Below are 21,245 nucleotides of genomic sequence, written 5' to 3'. Positions count from 1 at the left end.
CAAAGCCCCCATGTTAAAGGATAACGCTGTCCAAGCTGCAAAAATCTTTCCTAATGCATTCTACGGGCACCTATAAGAATGCATGGATTGTGCTAGCCCAAGCAAAACCAAGACCCACTCCTCCAAGAAAAGAAAAACAGTTTGGTGGACCCCTGCCATAAACAAGCTATACAATAGATGGAGGAAACTAGGACAGAAAAGAGTAAAATCCCAAGAAGGGAAGACATTCCTGATCAGTATCAGCAAGAAATTACGATCTTAAAATCATCCTAGGCGAGCTTCGAAAGAGAAATTGCTAAGGACTCCAAAGATAACCACAAGGCATTCTTTAGCTATGTCAAGAATCTAAGTGGCAATGCTCAGATCTGCTCAGAGTTAGTGCACAATGGCACAAAATACACTGAACCAACAGATATCGCCAACATCCTGGCAGACAGGTTCAGTGCAAACCTCACCCCCAAAAGGGCCCATAATCATACCAGAAGAATATAGAGCCTCTGAAATCACAGACACTCAGGTTAAAACAGCCCTATCCAAAGCCAAAAACACAGCATCAATGGGACCAGACAGTGTCCCAGGCTGCATCCTACACGAGTTCAAAGACGAACTAACCCCTCACCTAAACACACTGTGCAAACTCAGCCTCTCCACAGGCTACGTACCCATAGAGTGGTGCACAGCAAGGTGGAGCCAGAGCAGACCCTGGGAACTATCACCCTATAAGCCTGACTAGCTTGGTCTGCAAGGCTATGGAGCGCATCATCATGGAACTCATTAACAGAGACATTGGAAACTTCCAAACACTGGACTCTACCCAGTTCGGCTTTGTTAAGGGCATATCATGCCTCCTAAACCTGGTAGACTTCTTTGAGACAGTTACCAAGGCTATAGACGAGGGAAAGGTGGTATACACAGCCTACCTAGACCTTGCAAAGGCCTTCAACACCATTCCCCATTCTGGTATTATAGATAAGCTCACCAGCCTGAACATAAACCCCTATGTCACAAGATGGGTTGCCAACTGGCTCATGGACAGAACCCACATGGTGAGAGTTGCTGGAGCTAGGTCCGACTCTAAACCGGTTACAAGTGGCGTTCCCCAGGGCTCAGTCCTAGGACCCCTCCTGTTCGGCATATACTTCTCAGAGGTACAGGCAAGCACAGGAGGACTATGGCTGACCAAGTTCACAGACGACTGCAAACTAGGGGCTATAATTGACTCTCCGGCTGACACAGACATCCTCCAAAAGGGTCTCACTGAGAAGGAAACCTGGTGTCAAAATCATGGCCTCAAGCTAAATGCTAAAAAGTGCATAGTCATCCCCTTTGGAAAAAACAAAGTACCCACAAACTACCACATAGGCGGTAGTCCCCTAAATACGGAAGACATAATAAGGGATCTGGGGACCCAAGTAGATAGTAATCTCTCCTTTGATAATCACATTGCCAAAGTAGTTAGAAAATCCTTCTATGTGGCCCAGCTAATCACGAAAGGGTTTTCATCCAGATCAAAAGAGGTCATTGTGCCCCTCTACTCATCACTCATCAGAACCATTACAGAGTACAACGCCCCATTTGGGATGTACCTTACAAGACACCTGCAACAGCTGGAAAGACCACAGAAGTACCTCACCAAGAGAATCACTCAAACAGATGCCCTATGCAGCTCGACTGAAGAAACTCCAGCTGTACTCGGTTGCATACCACCTACTCACAGGTGATCTCTGCCTGACATAAGGCCATGTCCAACCCAGAATTGATGGACATGCTCCACCTAAAGAAAAACATATCCCCTCGAGCCACACGCTCTAGGGATTTAAACCTCACCACAATAATAAACAGGACGTGCTGGAGGGATAAATGCCTGTCCCAAAGACTTCCCATGCTTTGGAACAAGATTACAATCTACATTAGGCAGAGCTCCTCGCTAACACTCTTCAACAGAAAACTTGACGAGTGGATGGGAAACAGAAAGTTTACCCTGGGGATCACTTCAGTGGGTCTGCTGGACAGAGGCACAGGGAACTAATCTAAGGGGGTGCCGAAAGACAACACATTCTGGCTAGGCATATAAATGCCTTCGGGCAGATAGCCTAGTACCTACTTATGAACATATATACAATAAGGAAGTCTTTGGATACTAGAAAACAATCCAATACTCATTTTGGGCCTTGCAGCCTCAGTTTGACACATAACACTTAGAAGGCATGAACTCAAGCAACTTCTCAATATTAATAGGGCTGACCTCAATGTTGTCTAGATGCAGTGCTATATAAATCCAACCCAAAAGCAATGTGAAACCAAAGAGCAGAGAAAGCTGTACCTCATCTATGGTTTGGCACACCCATGCACAGCCACACATCCTCAGAAGAAGGCTACTCTTTTTATGCTCCTAATGCCAGTGGTCACAGGTACTCACATCACTGGTAATCCACTTCCCCTCTAAAAGAAATAATTAAGAATGAAGCAGGCCTGACACAGCATAAACTGATATCCATAAAATGAAAAGCAGCCTCATCAGTATTGCTTAGCCCATATAAATGCTCATCTATCACACTAGTTGTACAAAGACAAGAGTGTCCAAGACTAACTTGGTAGGATTACCACATGATCTGATGGATTGCTTCAACAATGGTTAGGAAATCATACAATGCTTAATTAGTGACTTGCAAATTGAAAATCAAAAAACTCAAACATTCATGAATATGAAATACAAGGACACAACGGCACACTAATTCTGCATTAATGACAACTAAAGCAAAGGAATATCTAACTGATAACTACAGCGGGCAGCCACACAGAAGTGAATTTTAGGAGATAAGTGAGGATTTTTTTCTAGCACACTGACTTAGAATAAGGACAGCAGAAACACATACTACCAGAGTCAAGGATAAAAGAAATGCTTTAACAGTTTACTTAAAATCCATTAATAACAAGTCTGAAGAGTTTCATACATCTGTTTTAAGACACTTCAATGGCATTCAACAACAGAGACAAAGGAAACATTTTTAACTTCTTCACTATTTATTTTTCAAGTTCGTTTTAATGGTCAGTATCTGTTTTAGCTAAGCTTTTTAAGTTCATCCTAATAAAACCAGTATATAGCTGCAGTGCAGTTTGCCATTTAAGTGGTCTGTTTGTATAGAAAACTTTTTTGTGAGGGGAATGAGAGTCAGGCTAGTTAGTTCCAAGCCATTCAGCAAAAGAGCCAAGTCTTCAAGAATTTTTGTTATTTGCTTTTAAGATTAATTTAACAGTTTGTATATGTTTTAGTTAAGCTCTTTCAGGCTGTGTTAGTAATTCTAGCAAAAAGCCGCACTGCAATTAGCCATTTAAGAGGTCTAACTGTTGATAGCAAACCCTAGTTTGTTTTATTGTAAGGGCAGTTAAGAGTCAGGTTAGTTCAGGAATTGTGACTACTTTAAGGCAATTCTAGACCATTAGCACAGGAGCTAAATGAATTTCTTCCACCCCCCCACCTTCTTCTTGTGTTCTTAACCTCGTTATAACAACTTGACCACATCATTTCTTCACTCTTCTTTTCTATTGGCTGTTGTAAGTTTATTTATTTATTTAACCGGGGAAGTCCACTGGGTCACAGACCCATTTTCAGTGGAGGCCGCAATTACAAAAGAAAATGAATAATCTTAAAAAGTAAACAGGTGTAAGATGCAGAAGAAAATATATGTCAGAAATACGAATTACATGAATTTTAGAAAGATTCCCAAAATACAATTATTTTGCTATTTTTACAGTCAGAGATGGTCAAGATACCCATTTTTTCAGTGGAGCCTGGGTAGAAAACCTCCACAAAAACATTACAAAGGAAACAACAAGTTTAAGATGCAGAAAAAAACATATGCCAGAAATACAATTTATAGGACTGTACATTACTCCACAAAAGATGCAGAAAAGATTTCAAAAATTCAATTTACAGGATTTGAAACAGTAGTTTCTAAGTTAGGAGTATTTTGTTCTGCTGTTTAAAGTGGTTTGCTTCTGAGGCAGGTGCAGGATGGATTATTTAGAAAATGAGTTTTAGAGCCACTTTAAAGCTTTTCGGGTGGTCAATTTGGGTTAGTTCAGATGGTAGGTTATTCCATAGTTTGGCAACAGAGTGGCAGAACAGACATTATCCTGCTCTTTTGTTGGGTTTTGTTACAGAAAGCAAGAGTTTACAGGAAGATCTTAGAGTTCTTGTAGGGGTATAAGTTTGTAGGATTGAGTTGAGGGCTGGGCATTCATTAGGTCTAATGATTAGTTTGTGGGCCAAGGTCAGCTGGGTATATTTAAGATGGTGAGCAAATTCTAGCCATTTTATTTCGGTGATTGCTTGGCAGTAATGAGAACGGTGTGGTTTTTCAGAGGTGAATTTGGCTATTTTATTGTAGCAGGATTGTAGTTTATTACTGAGGTCTGTGTGAAGATTACTAAAAATGGCACTACCATATAGAAGGGAAGGGATGAGTAGGGTATTAGCTAGTTTTATTTTGGTACATTTATCAATGTAGAGCTTGTGGCGATATAGTTTGCCTAGTTTGAAGTGAGTTCTCTTTATTGCATTCAGGATGTGTAGTTCATAAGTGAGTTTATCTATTGTTATACCTAGTAGTTTGGCTGTCTTTACTAGTTCTATTTCTGTGCCATCTTTAGCAAGGATTTTGAAGTCAGTATCAGGAAATTTTGTAGAGAAAAGTAAAAGTTTAGTTTTTTGGGGTTTAGCATTAGTTGTGTGTTAATAAGTCAAGATTCGATAGAAGTAAAGACCTTTTGTGTAACTGTGAGGAGATCTGAGAAATTGTTGGAGATGGATATCAGAGTTAAATCATCGGCATATTGGACAATATTCTGAATTAAGGGGTTTTTGTGCAGGTCACTGATGAAAATATTAAACATTAGTGGACCTAAAATTAATCCTTGTGGTACTCCTATAATGTTGGGTTGATAGTCAGATTGTATGTTTAGCCACCTTACTGACTGTTCCCTGTTTTGTAAGCAAGATGTAAACCAGTTCGGGGATCTTGGGGAGCAGCCTAGTCTTGATAGTTGATTTATTAGCTTAGTATGTGATACTATGTCGAAAGCCTTAGATAGGTCCAGTAGGATTACAGAGGTAGGATGCCCTGCATCTAAGGCTTTGTTGATAGTGTCAGTGAAAGAGAGAAGGGCAGTGACAGTGCTATGCCCTGGATGGAAACCATGTTGGGTGGGGGATAGAAGAGCATTACATGAGATAGCATTTTCCCTTAAGTTACTTAAATACATTTGACCTCACCCTATATTCTAAAAAAAAAACAGATTATAGTGTGTTCACCAAGCCAGTTTATGTTGCTCTTTTACACTTGGTGGCTCTTGAGTTGCCTGCCTTACTATAAACCTATCTTTGGTAGCTCCTCCTGATTTCATCTTATCTGTTCATACTAGTGGGCACTGGAGGATCAAACTGGGAAGTTCTTCCTCTTTGACTGCCAAAGCATAAGACAGCATCTCTTTCATATCATCTAACCTGCTTAGTGCTGCAGTAACTTTATTCATCTAAACACCTAAGCACTGAAGATGACAGAAGATCAGCCTGCTAGTTTCACCTCTGATACCAGCCTTTTAGCACTAGGTCTCCTAAGAAAGCGTACAAACTACCTTTTGCTCACATCTAATGAATTTATAGTAAACAAACATTTCCTGTGAATTTCATACACTTTCAGCAAGACCCTTCTCTAATAACACTAAAATGTCTTTTGTTAAGGTTGTAAAACAATCAATCCCAAAGGCTCCTAGAAATAAGAAGTTTAAGTCTTAGCAAAAATTATGCCTTATTGCCCACAAAGAGTCACCATGAGCAAAAACAATCCAAATCTATTACTCTGAACCACAGCAGCAGCAATAAAAATGTTTTAGTCACAGGTGACTAGTCAGGCACACTGACACATCATTCACAAAGCAAAACACAGAGAGAGTTACAGTGAGTTGTCTTTCAAGTACCAGGATCTCAGACTGTAAGATGGTAGTGTACATGTGGGAGTAAACGACTTAAAATCTAAAACTCTGAGGGATATACAGAAAAACATGTTGGAACTTAACGTGCGTTACAAATGCATGTAAGACACTACCTCATGTTACAAGGACCTTTCTGTGACCTGGGGGAGACAGGTTAGGAATATTACAGATCTCAGCTTCATGAACTCTAAACCAGGTCCTCAGCATTATGCTACATTATATGTAGAAGTAGCAGAGCTAGACACCTGGCAATGTGAACAATAGCTCTAGGTGATGGGACTGTGTTGCCACATCAACAATGATCATGTACAAATGAAAAAGGGGGGCTGATGCCAATGTGAAGGAGCATATCTAGCTCACCAGGACAGCAGAGGAGAGAACCAGCGTCATGCTGACATTTTTATGGCATAATCAATTTTCTGGGTCTTGGGAGCCATAAACTGCATGCCTTATACCATTAAAGCTGCACCTAGTCCAGAGAATGTGCTGTAAATCAACTGGAAGGGCTTTCAATCCTAGATGTGCCAGATGGTCTGCAATACCCAGGGCATTATTTATAATGTGTTTCTGCACCACCTGGGCAGGTCATATAATTCACACATTTGGAACATTTCTAACCTATAAAAGAGTTTCTGTGAGGGGGTTTCCTACAGGGTCTTCTGGTTGGCAGATGCACACATTAGACAAGCAGGTTTATACACACAGACACTATGCATAGAGGGGAGCAGGCCACATATAATATGCATTCTACTGCATCTTGCAGGCAATGCTGGAAAGGTCCTAAATCCTTGGTAGATGATCTCTATATATTGAGGAAAACACATTCAGATTATTTAAAGGACTCTTCTGATATCTAGACATCTTGGGATGGGCACTGCAATATAGTCCACACATCTGCAGCCAGACTTATATTGTGAGTGTCATGCAATATGGCACTGTGCAAACAGATGAAGCAGCAAGTGAATATCTTGTCAAGACCTTCCATACCAGTCACAGCAGTAGCACGAGGGCAGGGTGAAACGTCAGAGGAAAATCATGCAGCAGTATTACCACAGCTGAGGCAAACTGGGACAGAATACACTACAGCAATGGCAATGAGATAGTGCCTGGTCTGTAACTATGAGCCATGGCACAGTCAGCAAAGAATAAAATGACGCATGGATTATTATACCCAATCTATGTAGGGCTGTGCATGTACTGGCAATTTTGTGCATCAGATATATCAATGGCCATAAGGTTAGGGGGTTGGCATACACAGACATTATCACTTGCACAAGTGGAGTGAGAAAAACAGTGGCAGGCAAGTGCATCACTATAACACTGATTTGGGGCATCACAGCTGAACACACAGCCATGTACTCTGGAAAATTGAGACGTCAAAGATCACATTTTCTACGGGAATGGTTAACTTGGCACAACATGACACCTGGCAGTGTCTTGTTGTGTCAGGGTTTGCTGCAGTCTATGGTACGGAAAGTTTAGATAAAGGACCATGTGTGTGTGCACACTAACTGGAAGTACCACACATTGATTATGGCAAGCGACAATGCCCATGACCTTATTTTATTATTACTTCAAAACTTTACTAAAAGCGCACCTAAAAACATGCTAGCTATGCCCTTGCAACTCCCACTCTAATATCACCCACCCCATCCAACCACTACCTTTCTTTCCACTCCACTAACTACCTTGATTATAGCAAGCTCAGATGCTCATAAGCCTAGTACTTATACAGCAGGAACTTCTTATTTTAACATTTCTTAATGTCTGTTATGTACTTCACAAATAAAGATTCTAGTTGTCTACTGATGTACTATGTTCTTAATCTGTAAATATATAGTAAGTAATTGCTATGTAAATTGTTAAACGCTATGTAATCCAATGTAACTACTGTTTGTTTATTTTAACTGGGGAGCTTTTCTCCCCGGGCCTCCGCTGAAAATGGACCTACGTCCAGTCGGACACTCCCGGTCAACAAATATAAATAAAAATAAATAAAATAAAATCACCCACAATGGTAACAGGGAAGGAGCAGAACCACAAAAATGTGCTTGTGCAGCCTGTTAAGCATCCCAGATATTCATCTATAGAAGAGCTGTTGCCAACAACCTGGAAGTGGCAGGGTATATGCCCAGGGGTTGTAATAATACTGTCTCTGTATAGTCTGAATATGGACAGTCTACGACCACTCTTCTCCTATCTGAACCCTCCCATGGCAACAAAATGCATGGTCTGTGGAGGCAGGGCAAATGGCAGTTACAATGCGTCTCATGGATGCAGCTGTGGAGGCAATACTTGCCATCAGCAAAGTCAACATTACTGTATGCTCCCTGTCTCTTTACTCCATGTCACTCTGCAACTGGTGCACTCCATCCCGAAAGCTATACAGCACACTCATCATCACCACAATGCTATGGATAGCAGTCATTTGTGGCACAACTGCATATCTGCTGATTAACTCCAAGTGCTACAACTGTATCAAGGACTGTCCCAGAGTCCTGTAGTTATTAACTCTCATCTGTGTTTATCCCCCATTGAAGATATGTGCACATTTCATATGATTTGTGCCCTAGAGACACAGATGGAGTCCATGAAGAGATCTCAGGTACAATATCTCCATCACTCATTAGTGATGCTGTGGGCTCAGCCTGTACCTCTACAGGGGCCCCTGTAATGACTAATAGGATATAGGTGATCCCTCCTCCTGTCATGGTTTCATCACAATGTGCCATGTACTTTTTACCAACATCAGCCATACATGCACTGCAGACATCATCCCTGTTTAGTCTTGTTGTGTTGGACCATTCATCACTTGAACCTGTTAAAGCAAGAACACACACAAGACCATTTTCTGCACACATACACACATACCTATAACCCTCTGCGGCATACATACTACTACAAATTACAGTAAAGTTATAGCATATGTTGACAGACATAGCTCATCAGGCAGGTTGTTGCAGTTGCTAACCAGAGGTGCCTGGAAGTACAGATGTGCAGATGGACTTTGGTTATTTTCTCCTTTCAAACATACAGTGTAGTGTGCTAAACTATACTATAATGGGCATTGTTAACCTGGTGTTTCCCATATGACACACAGATGGTTGATGCCTGCCCTCCTTCAACATCCTTGCTATCCACAATTATGAGGGGCCATTCCTCCTGGCTGGCAAGTGAAATCAAAAACTCCTTAGCTTCCATGAGCTGCTTTAGTCCTGGTGGTCCACCACTGTGTCGCAACAATCCATCCCTTTTCCTTTGCATAACCTCCTGTTATTCTGTAAATCTTAAAAAAAGGGATATTTCTCTACAAAAAGCTCTCCCTTTCCCCCTTAACTTTCATGTGTTATGGTTACTCTTGTGGGTTTACTTCTATTTGTTGATCTTCCCTCTGCAACTTTCCTTTGTGTTCCACTTGCTCCCCATTTATACATTGAGTAAGATTGTTATTTTGCAGTGCACAACCACACTGGTGTATCTGGTGGTCGCAATGCTACACTTCTTGTGCTGGATGAGTAAAAGATGCAACTAAGCAATGTTTCACTGCTCATATGAGTGCATACTAACTTAGTTGAGCTAACCTGCCTTAATTGTGAAATCTGTCCCATTGATCACGTGCACTGCTGCATTACTGCTCCTTCCATAAACAAGCTTAGTACTGTTCACTGTTACCAATACTCCTCTCTTTAATTATGCAGTTATTTGCTTGTACTGTCAGTGCTATTCACTGCCTAATACACGTCTTATTAACTGTGCCACTTTTTGCATAGCAATCTTCTTGAAAATCACTGAGTGCCTGTGCAGCACTGGTCTAGGAATCCAAGCCTTATACTCACTATCCCTTGAAGCCAGTGGTCTATGAATCCTAGCCTTAGACTCGCTATCCCTTGAAGCCAACAAAGAAAGTGGTCTTCTTATAGTGGACGCATCTGGGAGTGTTTCAACATTCTTTAACTATCCTTAATTTCTGAAGTCTCTTCAATTTTAGCCTCCTTCATTCTAGTTATTTAGATTTTGCAGATAAAAGCCTCTTTTGTTCTAGTTATTTAGATTCTGAAAATGAAAGATTTCATGACTTCAGTCACTCTGCCTCAACACTTATGCTCCAGTGCAGTGCTAACAAGTAACAGCCATGCAGAGCCCAGAGCCAAATAAGCTACTGAAGGCTACAGGGGTGGATGCAAATGGGGTACTTAGTGATCTAGAAGAGCAGGTTTTTTAGTTGCCCACCGCCATAACAGAAGCATATCTGTGACGCAAAATGTAAATAATATAAATAGGAGTTATACTTGGAATGAATGCATAGAAATTTCATAGAAACATACAAATGAAGCTAATGTATGATGTGATCCAGTAGCCATACATTCTAAAGTTAGAGTAAATGTGCAGTAGTGCTGTAACACACTTGCCATACAGAGAGCAACCACCACAGTGGAGTGGTGGGAAACTATTAAACACTTCAGTTAAACTTTAGAAAAAAGTCCAAATGAAGTGTTTTACAGCTTACCACTGCTCCTTTGCGGTACCCGTTAAATGCAGTTAATGCTCTAGTGTGTGACTAGATCTTAACAGTAGTAAGAGTTACTTAATAAAAGCTTGGTTAAGAACCTTTCTGATGATAGCATGGCTTTTCACTAGATGCAGAGCATAATCATACTGATCCATACACTAGAAGTCATTATCTTTCAAAAATAACATGAATGCATCTCAGAACATACAGCTTCAGACAGTGTCCACAATTCAGGTTGCAAAAATGGAGTTTGACACAGGCTTAGTCAGGGCTTCTGTCCTGGAACCATATGTTGTAGAAATGGTCTTGCTTGGAGGTGTGTATCGAAGGTTGCTATAGATTGTGTGTGGGGGTGGTGGGGGATTGGGACCGTGAGTTTATTATTTCTTAAAATTTCCTCATAATCAAATCTCACTGGTGTGTAGAGGTCACTATAATGTGTTTTGGACTAGAAAAAGTGTGGTCATTGTTTCTCTAATTTTCTTCATAATTAAACCTCTGAGGTATGCACAGAAGGTCACTGTGGCTTTTGTGGGGTTGTGAAAATGCGGTCATTTACTCAACTTTCCACACAATCATATCTCAGAGGTATGTACACATCATAATAGCTTGTGCAAGAACAGTGTACTGTCTGGGAATATCAGAAAGACTAGGATACTTTCTCCTTTCTTGCAATCAGCTAGCAGAACAGGTGGCTAACTTTGGGTGGCAAAGAGTAAGGAGGCATATTGTGAATATACATCTGAGGTTAATGTTAAAATATATTACTAGATTCTGGTTGTCAGATGGATACACAGAAGGTATTTGTTTCTTAGGGTGGAGCTGAAGAGACAAGAAGTATGATGTGTAACAGCAGCAACTTCAGATATTTGACCGAGGTCATTTATTCATTCATTTTCATCCCAATCTAACTTCAAGGAGATACAAAGACAGCAACTAGCATTCTTTTTTCTTCTTTTGACAGACAGATGGCACTATTCTGATATGATTCATGCATCTTTGCAAACATTTATCTTCTCAGTTTATTGGGAACTACTTTTTGTCAACTCTGATCATTAAACCTTAGGCACAACTATTTCTTCCTTGAAAGAAAAACAAAAAAAAAAGAGAGACTGAATTTTTTTTTAACATAAACATGATATTTTTCTGGGCCATAATTGTAACAAAAAAAAACGGGGGGGGGCTCTAAAATGTACCAGACAGTTTCTACAACCCTATGACTTTTGTGGGCCAAGAAGCCTCCAGACTATCAGCTTATATCTATTATTTCTTTCACAGTTATTTTACTGCATTCTTCGCCATTTAGGGAGTGGTGAAATGATACAAGAAAATAATGAAGACTAAGAACTAACTTCTTTCTTTGGCCACAATTTTTGTTAGGCCATCTTTGGCTCAAAAAGATTTTAACAAAAACTCTAAAATACAACTCCAAGCACCTAGAACCCAATGCATATCAACTGGAAATAAGGCTCAATGATCAACAAAGTTACTTGAAGGTTAAAAACAATACAGTTGATAACAGCTGAAGAAAAAAACAATGATATTGTATGGCACCGACTTTATAATAGGCATACATCAAACAAAAGATAAGCAGAATCATGCATCAGGGATTACCCTTATGCAAAAGGGCTTACAAACACTAACAAGTATAAAAATAAAAAAGGCAGCAGACATAAGTTGCTAGTTGTCTCTTGACTGTTGTAACACATTTGCAAGAGCTCTCACTGAAGGATTTTAAAAATATTGCAATTTGTTTACTTTTGTTTTTTTCTTTTTAATTTGTTAGAAGTCTCCCCAAAATGTATCTAAACAGCAAGCAACAGCCAGTTGACATTAAGTTCACTCTCTGACCTGTTCACTAGTAAATGGAACCAAGTCTTGCATACAAATGAAGAAAGGCTCAAAAGCTCAGGCAAGAAGGAGGGTATTTCCAGGTGAAAAAAAAAGTTACAATAATCACTTTTCCAACGTATTCCATCACTGTTAAATTTGGTTTTCATTTTACACTCAACCTTTACCAAACTAGATGTATGAGCTGAGCAGTACTATCTTTTCAATACAATACAATGTTCACAAAGGATTAGAATATTCTAAAGTGAACAAAAGATGTTAAGCTTTAATATTTAACAGAATATTGAAAGGAATAAATTTCGCAAAGCAAAGCAGAAAAAAAAGAAAAATCAAAACAACTACAAATTCAGCAACCAGAAAAAAAAACAATAGCAACTGCATTATTGGCAGCAAGAATATTAAACTCTAAAAATATCTATGTTTTAGGGATAGTCTTACACTTACTGCACGTTATGCAGTTTGAATATTAAAAATATATTTGCCAAATGTGCAAATTTTTTTTTAGCAAGGCCCATACTCTTTAGTTTTGAACACCTGTAAGATGTCAAAGAATTTAGAGTGTAGTTTATCAAATAAAACACTTTTTTGGAATAGCTGTGCACTGTTCACATATGTTAAGAAAACGCCAAAAAAAACTTACCAGACAAATAAAACTAATTGATATATCCTTGAGAATTTGTTGTAAAATCCACTTAGAAATCCAGACCCTTAACCTCTTTTCTTAGCCACAAATTCTTCTTAGTCTTTAAATCCTAAAAAGAGAGAAAATGCAGACATGTGGGCCCACTGAAATTACTGGCAAATGTTACATGTTCAAAAAAACTCTCAATTTGTGATCTTGTGACAGAAGGATCAATATGTCAGATTACGTGTATATGATGGCATGCACTAAGGCCTTCTGTGTCATTATAATCAAATCATACAGACAAAGTACCAGCTATATAAAATAGACACTAAGTACTAATCTTAACACAAGCTGTCATATATTCATTAAGCAATAACTCACGCCTGGGTGTGGGTAATGCTGGATTTACCCACGGTTGGTGTGGTTTGGTCACAAGGAAAGACAACCGTGGGTAAATCCAGCATTACCCACACCCAGAAGTGGATTACTGCTATTATACAATGACATTATTTAAGAAAAAAATACTTACTTTTCTTAAATAATGGCTTTGTATAATGCCTCCTTGCTATCTTTCCGCAGCTCGTAGAGATCCTCTTCCTATTTCTGATGTACTGGGCATGCGTATGGGACTTGCATCCCCACGCATACCCAGTACATCAGCACTTCAAAAAGTAAGCAACGGAGAAAAGAAGATCTCTATTGCTCTGTTTTGTTCCTTTTCCTTTTTTTAAATAAAAAAAATAGTTTGGGGCAATTTAGGGGTAGGAGAACTGCAATCCCACTCTTCAGGTATGAGAAAGACAGCTTGAAGAAAATACAAATAACACATACCTGATTCTCCTTGTATTTTCTTCAAGCTGTCTTTCTCGTATCTGCAGAGTCGGGAGTACAGCTTTATTTTTTTTTAATAAAAAAAATTAAAACTTGGACAATATACCAACGGAAAAAAAGTCAGGGCGACCGGACCTTTCCTTTGGTACACTGTCAGATTTGCAATGGGCATGCTGGCCAATCAGCGTGCACATTTTCAAATATTAATTGGGGGTCATTGTATAATTTATCTGTTAATACTGAGAGACCATGGTAATTTTACATCAAGCCATATTAAAATTAAAAAGTATAACTCACTGATATATTGGTCTCTTTCAAAATGTTTAAAAATGCTGCTACACTTCATTTTAACAAGAAATTTATTTTCACAGCACCACTAAGACACGTTATCACCTTTTCTGCAAACCTGTGATAGATCTGTAGCTTTTATCTGCCTCAAAAAATAATTTTTGAGTATGAATTTGGGAGTTAGTAGGGGCTGGTATAATGGTCAAGGTGTTTTACCTTGCTTCACAAGGAACAATGTTTAATTTTTCACTTTGAAAGGGAAAACGACTAGGCTTAAAATGGCCCATAAATGGCAGCTAGCTTTGTATTTGCCTATGAACCTAAGTGTTTTACACTATTTCAGTTCCAAGCATTCCAAAACACACTGATTTACATACCACTATCTAGCCTCCAAACTATGATGATTCTATTTATCTATAAAGGAATTTGTTGCTGTTTTGTACAGTCTCCTTGCAAATGCAGTTTGAATCCCTTCAATTTTACATATTAGGTGCTAGAAGTTGGTGACTATATATAACTGTACCATTTCCAAATATATTCTCCTTGCTCTCACTGTCTGTCAATCATCAGCCCCTTTGTGGCCATTTGGCTTATTCGTTCCCCATCACATGGGCAAGCTTCGACTGGGTGAGGCCATAATTCAGACAACCTTCGTGGGAGAACAGAGGCTTTATTTTTTAGTTTCCTCATCCCTGATGCATGCATCTGGCGAACATAGTGGTTGGGTGTGCAATGGGCTGGCAGCGGAGTATGTTCCCTTGCTTCTGCAAGGGGTACTTCCTCCAGGAATCCTTGCTCCTCAACCTTCCACCAAGCAGTTGGCACAGTCTAATGTGTCCCCTAGAGCATGCAAGCTCTCCCTTCCATGGGAGAGGTGAGGAGGCCACACACTTACCTGGCTCCTTCAATGCCAAAGCCACTACTCAAAGTTAGGAACACATCCCCCTGCAGCACACAGCCAGGCACAAATGGGTAATATTTAGGTATAAAGACACAAACATAACTACCTCCATTGTACTGCATGTTATTTCAAGTGTACGGCTGATAAATCAACAAAAAGTACAGTTTTGTACCTACCATAAATGTAGATGTTCGAAGATCCACATTGCTGCAGTCCTTACACTTGGGTAGTCCGCTGTCCTCGGTCGGCCCGAATATCAAAGTATTAGGCTGACGTCGGTCAAGGCGCTTAAGACTGACATCAGGACGTCAGGGTACAAATGCGCATGACCGACGTCATAACCTCAGTCTTTTCTTGCCCCAGATGTCAGAAGACCCTAAAAAGAAAGGTCAAAACCAAAAGACAGCAAAAACCAACCAACCACCCTTGCACTAATCATATGTACAATATATACAATATCCACAATATTTACAACTCAACCCACACAACCGCCTCTAACTACAGAGGGGAAGGAGGGAGGGTAAATTGGACTGCAGCAATGTGGATCTTCGAACATCTACATTTATGGTAGGTACAAAACTGTACTATGTTCTTCATCTCACATTGCTGCAGTCCTTACACTTGGGTAGAATCCCAAAGCAGAGGTAAGGGAGGATGGCAAAACTATAAAGCAGTAGGAGCTGCCAAAATGCCCTGTAAAATTGCAGTGGCAAAACCAGCCCTAGATTTAGAGTAAAGTGGAAGGTGATAATGCTTAGAGAAAGTATGCACTGAACTCCAAGTAGCTGCCTCCAAAATATCTTTAGTTGCCACCGCCCTTTGAAAAGCTGTAGAAGTGGCAGTAGCCCTAGTGGAATGAGGCCTAATCCCAGCTGGAATCTCCTTACCATGATGGGAATAACAGAAAGCAATACAAAACCCAATCCACTTAGAAATAGTTTGTTTTGACACAGGCTTGCCCTGAGAACCCAAAGCAAATGAAACAAATAACTGCTGAGACTGCCTGAACCCTTTAGTTCTGCTCAAATAATATCGCAACTGCCTGTGTACATCCAAAGTGTGCAAAATCTTTTCCCTTTATTTTGGGGGTTTGCATAAAAGTAGGCAAATGAATAGTTTGGTTTAAAGCCACACTAGAAACCACTTTAGGCATAAAGGAAGGATTAGTACGCAAAGATACCCTATCCTTATGGAAAATTAAGAAAGGCTCAACCGCCATAAGGGCCTGCAATTCAGAAACCCTTCTTGCAGAGGTAATGGCCAACAAAAAAGCAGTCTTCCATGATAAATATTTCAACTCAGCAGTAGCTGCAGGCTCAAAAGGTTGTAGAGTGAGTTTCTCCAACACAAAATTGAGATCCCAAGCAGGAGTAGGAGCTCTACGTGGGGGTCTTATATTCTTTGCCCCTCTAAGGAATTGCTTAAACAAAGGATGAGAAAACAATGGTGGGTCACAGTCATAGTGAGCAGAAATTGCTGCAGCATGAACCTTAATAGAAGAGAAGGACAAACCTTTGTCCAGTAACTCAGTAAGATATTGAACAGCCACACTTAAATTAGGCTCAGAAACATCAAATTCCTTTGCTGTACTCCAAAATAAAAATCTCTTCCATTTATCTGCGTACACTTTCCTTGCACTAGGCCTTCTGGCCTCCAAAATAACATTCAAAACTTGCTGTGGAAGCTGAGACCCTCCAGGGTTCAAAACAGAATATGCCAGGCTGTTAGGTGAAGAGAGTGAAGTTTGACATTGAGTAAATGACTGTTCTCCTGAGACAGCAGGTGTGGAATCGAAGGTAAAGGCCATGGAGGCTCCCGTACCAGACTTCTCAGTAATGGGTACCAGTGCTGTCGAGGCCAATCTGGAGCTATTAAAATCATCTTTGGCTTGTCCTGTCTGACCTTCAGGAGTACCTTTGGGAGGAGAGGCAGAGGTGGAAAGGCATACACATGAAGATTGCTCCAATTGAATGAAAGAGCATCCACTTTCCAAGCTGTGGGATGAAACCTTTTGTGCAAAACTTTGGCAGCTGGTAGTTTAGTGGAGAAGCGAACAGATCTATGTCTGGAGTTCCCCATAACACTGTCAATTTCTGAAATACATGAGGATCCAATTTCCACTCGTGGGGATCCATAATTTGTCTGCTCAACACATCTGCTAAGGAGTTCTGTGCTCCCGGCAGAAACCTTGCCTGAAGATTTAGCTGTAAACTGAGAGCAGTCTCCCACAAAATCATTGCTTGTCTGCATAGAGGATAAGAATGTGTTGCCCCTTGCTTGTTGATGTACCACATGACAGTTGTGTTGTCTGTTAGAACCAACACCTGCCCTGGACGAAGTAAATCCTTGAAAGCTATTAATGCAAATTGGACTGCTAACATCTCCTTCAAGTTGATATGTAGATGTTGAAGTCTGGCAGGCCACGTGTCTTGTACCCACTTTCCATTTAGATGAGCTCCCCAAGCTTTGTCTGAGGCATCTGTCGTTAGAATCTGACTCGCCTCTGGCTGGGTCACAGAGAGTCCCTTGTTTAGGTGACATTCCTGAGCCCACCACAAAAATTCCTTTCGAATGCAAGGTATTATCTGAATGACAGTGTCCATATCTTGGCAGTGCTGTGTCCATACATTTTTGAGATACCACTGTAGCTTCCTCATATGCAGTTTGGCATTGGGAAGCACCAGAATACAAGATGCCATGAACCCCAAGGCTTGAAGGACTGTCCTTGCAGTCAGCCTGGACTGATGAGACAATTGATGGAAGTAAAGAGAAAGATTCTTTTGTTTGTCCGGGGTCAAAAGGCCATCTGGGATGCTGTATTCAGTCTCACACCCAGAAAGCACATGTCCTGAGAGGGTACTAGACTGGACTTTATTTCGTTCACAGAATACCCCAGGCATCTTAGCACTGCTATCACATATTGTAAATGATGAAGAAGTTCGTCCTTTCCTTGGGCCAGAATCAGGCAATCGTCCAAATAAGGATAAATCTGTATTCCTCTTAGCCTGAAGAAAGCTATCACTGGAGCCAGAACCTTCGTGAACACTCTGGGCGCAGTAGATAAGCCAAAGGGCAATGCAGAGAACTGATAATGAGAAGTCCCAGCCCGAAAACGCAGATACTTCCTGCAACTTAGCCTGATAGGAACATGAAGGTAAGCCTCCTTGAGATCCAGAGTCACCATCCAGTGATCTTTGCCCAGCAGAGGCAAAAGCTGTTGTAACGTCAACATTTTGAACTTGGGAATGTCCAGATAAGTGTTGAGGATAGATAAATCCAAAATTGGTCTCCACGTGTTCCCCTTCTTTGGTACTAGGAACAGGCGAGAATAAAATCCTAGGCCCACTTCTGACAGAGGGACCGGTTGTATGGCCCCTATTTGAAGTAGCAGAGAAATCTGTTTGTGAGCCTCTAGTCTTTGCTGAGGAGGAACGTCAGGCATGCCTTTGAAAGGAGGCAAGGTATGGAAATAAAACCTGTAGCCTTGGTGTATGATATCCAATACCCATCTGTCTTGGGTAATCAAACTCCAATTTTCCTTGAAAAGTGCCAACCTTCCTCCCAAAGGTGCTGCCAGGCAAGAAGGATCTGGCAGCTGAAAAGGTAGGTCATTGGGCCTGTTTACGAAAGGACTGGCCCCTGCCCTCACCCGAAGATTGTGCAGGTGAACTCCCTGTTCTAGGTCTGAAGGAGCTCTGAGCTCTGCTCCTACCACGTCTAGATCTACCCCTGGACTGTGAATCATAAGAAGGGTACGTCCACCCCTTAGCAGGCCAATTCCTACTAAACTTCGGAGGCTGAACCTGCAAAAAATCTTTAACAGCCTGCATAGACTTAGCCTTGTCTTCCATTTTCTTCAAGACTGACTCCACAGGAGAACCAAACAACACATCAGACTGTAAAGGAGCATCTAAAATCCTTGTCTTAACATGGTCAGATAAATTCTGATCCCTCAGCCAGGCGTGCCTGCGAAGAACTGACCCAGTGGCAGCCACCCTAGACGAGGCCTGTACAGCATCAAAACCACATTGTAAAGAGTGCTTACCCACCTGTTCAGAGACATGTACCAAATCTTGTAATTCTTTACACTCAATGCCTTCCGCCAGAGCATCTACCTTAGACTTCAATTGAGTAAGAAGATAGTTTTGATATTTCAACATGTGAAACTGGCAATTCAAAGCCCTCATAGCTAAGGTGGAAGAAGTATAGACTTTCTTTCCCCATCTATCCAAAGCTCTGGCCTCTTTATCTGGAGGAACCGGATTTTTTACAACAGAGGCCTTGACACCCTTAGGTCCCTGACTAACAGTTTCTGGGTCCGCCCTAGGACTCTTATAAAGATATTTATGAGCCTCAGGCACCCTGTAATACCTATCCGGTTTAACAGGAGCAGGAGGCAAAGAATCAGGATTAAGTGAAGCCTCTGCAAACACATCTTCCACAACATCCAGAACAGGTGGTATAGCTAAAGGCCTATGCTGGGGTAAAAGCAAAAATTCCCTCAGCCTTTTCCTGGAATCAGAGAAGTCCTGACCTTCCCACTTAAAATGTTCCCTCATGGAATGAAGAGTCTCAGAAAAAGAAAAATCCTCTGGAGGAGAAGCAGAAGGAGTGGAATCATCTGCATCAGAATCAGAATAAGGAGAGTACTCCTGCAAGTCTTCAGCTGAAGACTCTGAAACATCCGAAGCCTGCTCAAAACTCCCCAACTCTGGTTCCACCCTAGGCCTCTTATCAGGAGGGGGCAAAGAACCTCTAATCAAAGTAATTAAATCTTCTGCCATTTTAAGCATGTGCTTCTTGGGCACAGATCCTGAAGAACTAGGAGTGACCCCAACAGAAGCTAAACCTGGCCTGCCTCTGGGAGAAGCCTTGGAAACAGAAGGAGAGGGCCTAACCACCTTAGGAAGGGAGGGGAGTACAGTAACTTGAGAAGCCCCTTCAGCCTGACCTGCCTCCTGAGAGGCCACATCCTGCAATATCAAAGTCTCCCCCTGAGACTCCAGAGAAGCCTCCGGTGGAACCACCAGTTCCACTGACGCCTCTAAAGAACCGGCGTCCGGTACGGACGACTCTTCTTGCCTGGGTTTAGCTGCTTTGTCCTTGCGCTTCTTCGAAGAAGCGGGCGTCGGAGCATCCAACGGCATATTGTAATTGCACCACTTCCCGAAGACCAACCTGGCACAATCTAACCTTCGCTTAATAGTGCGCTTATTGAACCTAGCACAAAAGCGACACCCAACAACGTCGTGCTCAGGCCCTAAACAAGGAATACACAAAGTATGATAGTCCCTATGCGGTATCTGCTTCCCACAAGAAATACAGTTATTCACTTTTTCTGACATCCGGTAAACCACTGAGGCAAGAAAAAACTAAAATATTCCCCAACGGGGTACTTAGCCAACTTTGACTCGGTCTGAAACTCCGAATTCGAAAAATTTCAGAACGCCGAACGGCACTTGCAACGCTGCTTCTGCATCGGACCATGCGGCAAAAAAGACTGAGGTTATGACGTCGGTCATGCGCATTTGTACCCTGACGTCCTGATGTCAGTCTTAAGCGCCTTGACCGACGTCAGCCTAATACTTTGATATTCGGGCCGACCGAGGACAGCGGACTACCCAAGTGTAAGGACTGCAGCAATGTGAGATGAAGAACATCACTGAAACCCATTCACCATAAGCGTAGTCAAATCAGCAGAAGATCACAACGAACACCTATCAAATAAACATTTCCAATGTAAAGAAATCAAAGCCAATAATCCTTCACAAACTGTCATTCAACTGTGGAACATTAACAACACAATCTAAAAAAAACACTAATTTTCTCTTACTTAATTAATTTTTCTATTTTCTGAAATATAATATCTCCGTTTTTTTGTTGTAATAGATGTTTACATCACCAATGCAATGTTGGAGACAGTTCCCAAACTTAACAAGGTAACTATTTCCCAAATTAAATTAATAAAAAATAAATAAACAAATACAATTAAACAAAAAATGGAAAAAAAATGAAACTATACAAGGGTTTACATGGGAGCACTATACTTCTTGACAAATAACTCCAGAGATGCATGTCTGTCACCACGCTGAAACAACCCTTTCAGTGCATACACTGAATCAACACAATGTCAGCAAAATAACACTGAAAATGCACATGCCATCACTCAACTAGGCAAGCACCAGCGACAAATTTAACTTTTTAAAAACAGAGAAAAACATTGTTTAACTGCAGGAGCAGGGGGG

The 21,245-nt window shown here is 41.0% G+C and overlaps 1 protein-coding gene across 1 annotated transcript in view; it reads right to left on the bottom strand.

Moving 5' to 3' along the window:
- MEF2A (myocyte enhancer factor 2A) overlaps positions 1 to 21,245 on the bottom strand; it is a 1,032,288-nt gene that overhangs the window by 974,204 nt on the left and 36,839 nt on the right. The window contains exon 2 of the mRNA XM_044078398.1: positions 12,996 to 13,107. The gene's annotated coding sequence lies outside the window, so the exon portion shown is untranslated. The remainder of the gene's footprint in view (positions 1 to 12,995; positions 13,108 to 21,245) is intronic.

Source organism: Protopterus annectens, chromosome 7.part0, assembly GCF_019279795.1.
Source record: "Protopterus annectens isolate FY-2018-M chromosome 7.part0, PAN1.0, whole genome shotgun sequence".
Taxonomy (NCBI): domain Eukaryota; kingdom Metazoa; phylum Chordata; order Ceratodontiformes; family Protopteridae; genus Protopterus; species Protopterus annectens.
Note: the sequence above shows the minus strand (reverse complement) of the source record. Positions and strands in the feature narration are given on the sequence as shown.